Source organism: Mastomys coucha, unplaced genomic scaffold (genome assembly GCF_008632895.1).
Source record: "Mastomys coucha isolate ucsf_1 unplaced genomic scaffold, UCSF_Mcou_1 pScaffold1, whole genome shotgun sequence".
NCBI lineage: Eukaryota > Metazoa > Chordata > Mammalia > Rodentia > Muridae > Mastomys > Mastomys coucha.
In genome coordinates, this window is record NW_022196891.1 from 66,977,862 (window position 1) to 66,982,478 (window position 4,617).

The window sequence follows — 4,617 nt, forward strand, 5'->3', positions numbered from 1 at the left end:
AGGAAGAGAGAGAGAGCCTGCAACTTACCGATAGATTTATTTTGGTTCAGAATTCAAAGGTCCTATGACTGTGTCGCTCAAGTATTTCTGAGATTGTAAGAAGGCAGAATATTGTGGTGGAAACACCTTGTGAATCAAAAACCAGGAATGGAGGGAGGGAAGGATGAAGAAAGAGGAAAGGGGAAGGAGAAAGAGAGAAACAAAGACAGAGAGACAGAAACAGACAGGGACAGGGAATATGCATCCTTTCAGATCCTACACTCGAGCACACACACACAGTGATCTAAGTCCTCCAGCTCAGCCCCATTTCCTGTTGTTCCCACCTTCTCACCATCGAATTAGGTCGAAATGGATTCTATGTAGATGAATCCAGAGCCCTCAACATCCAACCACTTTCCAAAAGCCTTAACTGTAAACAATGGTATATTAAGGACCAGGCCTCTAACACAAGAACTTTGGGGACATTTCAGATCCAAACCATAGCACCATCTAATGAGACATCTTTGGTCCTTCTTTCTAGGATTTTCTAGTGTCTCCTTTTCAGCTAAAAAACTCAAAGACTGTTGTTACATTCAGAGTTCAAGAAGTTAAAGAATAGAATCTCAAGATCCTATCCTCCAAATGTAAAGACTAAAAATTCAAATATCTTAAAGTGCCAAAAATAGCTAGCTAACTTCTAGTGATATTATAACTTGTGTTACAACATGTGACTTCCTGCCACTTAAAGGTGAAACAATGGTCTGCTAAGGAACCTTTATGAGGCATGTGATATGTGACATTACCTGGCCAGATACTTAACCTGCAGAATTTTATTTTTATCTCTCGGAATCTGACCTCTGTTTTAGAAGTGAGGTAACCAGGGTTCAGTCACAGAGAGTTGCTTAAAGGTACATCAACATAATGCTACAGCATCCAGATGTACCTAGAATTTGAGTAGTTGGGCCTAAAAGTAGGCAAGTTAAAAGTGGACTTTGTATGGCTCTTGATATGCTGAACTGAACACATTCTGCCCCATACAAAGAACAAAAGAATGAGATAGAGAGGCATTGCCAAGAGAACAAGATAGTGATTTGGTCAAGGCAAGATGACCCAGCCAGCAAGCGTTATCCACAAGCATGACTCATGGGAGATGAAGCAGGTTCTGCCTACCTTTATGGAATCACCAACTGTATCCCACGCCATATTAGAAATGAAGAACCACATAAGAGAGATTTATGAAGATAAAATTTTATCTTGAACTTGTGTAGTTAGTAAAGTCCCTTGCGTCCTTGCTTTATTTCCTGGCTCTTGAATGCTAGAGGATGGGTGGGGTGGTGAAACACACACACACACACACACACACACACACACACACACACACACACACACCACAGTGTCTCAAAGAGATCCATGCTGGGTAGACACACCTAGAACCATGAAGTTGACAGGTACACCTTCAGTGACCTCATCGCTGTCACCTACTGAAGAGAGGTTCAAAATTATCAAGTGAAGCAAGGGGCTTCTGCCAGTAAGGAGAATGTTGCCAAGTACAGTTCTTGTCCTATTTTGGAAGCAACAGACCTCACTTAGAGAAAGAACTGCTCACCTAAAATAAGCATCTGAGACAATGCCTAAACTTATTTGGACAGGCTGAATTCTTGGCAGAAGCTAATGCAAGAAAAAGACTGAAGACAACGAAGGATCTTGCTGATATCTTCAGTCGACCCAGTGGGAGCCACTGGATAGATTTTCCTCCAAGTCATCTGTGATGAGGAAATGCAGGTGACAATTCACTCACTAGAAAAGAAGGCTCTCTGACAGCATCTGTTAATTGAACTGTGTCCAGTATGTTTACTTCACTGGGCAGGTGGCATGCTCACTTGAGCACCAAATGGTTATCAGGCATACTACGTCTGAACGTCATATGTTAGCTTTCTTCCTGTCCAATATGCCTTTATGTTCCATAAACTTCTGTTGTTAGGAATCTATCTTCCCACCCTTCCTTGCCCTCTCTTCCTTCCTGCCTGCCTTTCCGCCTTTCTCGGTCTCTTTTATTATTATTTTCCATATTCAGTTTCCCTTTGAGCATCAAATAGACCTTATTGAATGCCAACTTTATTCCTGTGTTTGTTTTCCAGAAAAGGTTATGACTCAGAACTGAGAGCTTAGGGTTCACCATGTGAGAAATTCTGTGCCTGCCTCAGAAACACTAATCAACATGGCATTTGAAGTTCACCTTTGCAAGGCAATGTCATTATATAAGCCCGTGCTGACCACCGCTTTCAATGTTACTACCTGTGGAGCATCCAGAAGAAACATTCCAGATGAGGACTGCTGTCAAAAATCTTACTACTTTTTAGAGGAAATAATAACTTAGGAAGCTACCAGCAGAAGACATAGGCAGAGCTGAGTTGTATGTAACCTGTGCATGCTAGCGTTCAGAAACGAGTCGCTGGAAACGGGAGGGCTCATTAACCCTTTTCTAGGAGAGTCGAGCATCAGTAGGATTTCAGATGCAGACAGGGATCTTTCAAAAAGAAGATGAAAGGGTATACAGCCAGGCGGAGGGATGAAATTACCAAGACAACAGCAGAGAGTGGATTTACCTTCAACTTCCTTTCTTACATCTGTGTCTTTCTGGATTTGGTTTTAAAGAGAGAGGACTTTTCTATCTTTTACAGTATAGCAAGTAGCATTTATTAATTTCTGTTTACATCAAAGACCCATTTGTATGTATGTCCTTGACGTAGATCTTTTTTTTCTTTGATCCATTGTGTTCCAGTGAACAGATTTGGTGGTTGCTACGCAGCCATCTTAACATGACCTTTCCCCTAACAGACAAATCTCATGGTTGGTTATTAAAGCATAGTTCTGTCTAACACTCTTCACTGCACTAGTGCTGCTGGCTACAAGCAGGGCCACTGTAGGCATGCTGGCTGCTAGTGCTCCTGGAGCGTGTCTCTGGAATGTTCCCATGACTCAACCTCCAGGTTCTTTGTGTATTGAGCAAGGGATCGGTGAAACACAGGATAGTAGTAATACACACATAGATTCATTAAAAAGCAAAGAGAAAAGTATAGATGCATTTCTGGAAGGCGGTAGGCTTAAGTAAGCACAGGGCTTCAGAGCTCTGTTGTAAAAGCCCAGGATATTTTCTTTAACCAAGGAGAGTTCTCTGAAGAGATGGACATTCCTTACTCTGTGATGGATTTTTCTTAGTTGGAGGTTTGTTCAACTTTTAGGGTGCTCCAGGGCAGTTCGAAGGATGCTTTTACTTGGTTGCAAGGTCCTCGGGTTAAGCTTATGACACAATCACACACATCTGACCCCGTCTTCCCATCTCCTTTTGTGTTTAGTTAACTAAAGTAAAGCCTGATTCATTGTCATGAACTCCTTATGCCAAAAATGTACCTGAACACACATGCGCCTTCCTACAATACCGTAATCTGCTGAGTACCAATAAATCCAGGGTGATTTAATGGTTTCAATGGCAGCAGTTTGTGATATAATGCCACCAACCTCGGTAACACGGCCAAGGCACGTGCAGGTTCTTTTATTGCAATCTTAATTGCTAACATAAACTCTCATGTAGCACGGCACCCGCACACAAGTTAAAGAGGCTACAGCAGAGTTTATGAGGTTTCACAAGTGGGCTGAAGAAGAGTCTGTATTGACTGGATAGCCATGAACCCGAGCAGCACGGGCAGGGAGCAACTGCTGGCGCTGCTGGAGTTGGGGATTTCAGAATGAAGCTGCAGAGTTCACCTGCAGGGTGGAAGAGGCCTAGAGCAGGAAACAGCGGGTCAGGCCTGGATAGGTGAACAAATGAAAGGGCAGGCTGTTGATTAGGCCACAGCAACAACAGGGGACCAAGACAAGCTAGTGTTCCAGGGAGAGTCTGGGAGTCCTTCGCCTGTTGGTTAGTACGGAGCCCTTGAGTCACTGGGTTGGTGTTCATCACTTTCTGAGGCCCAGATAATCATGCCTAGTACGTCTTGTGCCTTGCTTTCTCTGCTATGATTTTAACATGCCAGGAGTCCCCATGTTTCAGTTTGCTCCATTGACTTTATTAGGGTGGCTCAGTGTTTACTCCTCGGAACGTCACGCGTTGGTCTGTGCTGGATGGGTACTCTCAGAGATGATGCAGTTTCTGGGTCAAATGGAGTAAAAAAAAAAAAGAAAGAGCTACTTGTGAAAACGGCACCTCCCGGGGCAAGGTGCAACCTGAAAAATCCACCATTTTCTACAGTATGGACTATCTTAGAGTGAAGCATATAGCCTGATGACAACCTGACAGTGTCTCCTCTGGAGGCGCACATACCCTGTACAAATCTTTCAGAGAAGCGATAGCAAGTGCTGGATTAAATATTCATAGGAACGGCCTGTAAAGGTCTTAGCAAGCAAAGGTACTTGTTGCCACAACTTTAGACTTGAGTTTAATCTCTGGGAACTGAGTAGCAGAATGAAAAAATTAACTCCTGAAGGTTGTACTCAGACCTGCATGTGTACACTATGGCACATGCATGTTTCTGCCATGAGGGCCCAGCAGCCTAATAATACACCATTTACTGACATCCCTCTTGCTATGAAGAATCACTGTGCTCTGTCTCTCTATCCCTCCCTCTATTCCTCTCGCGC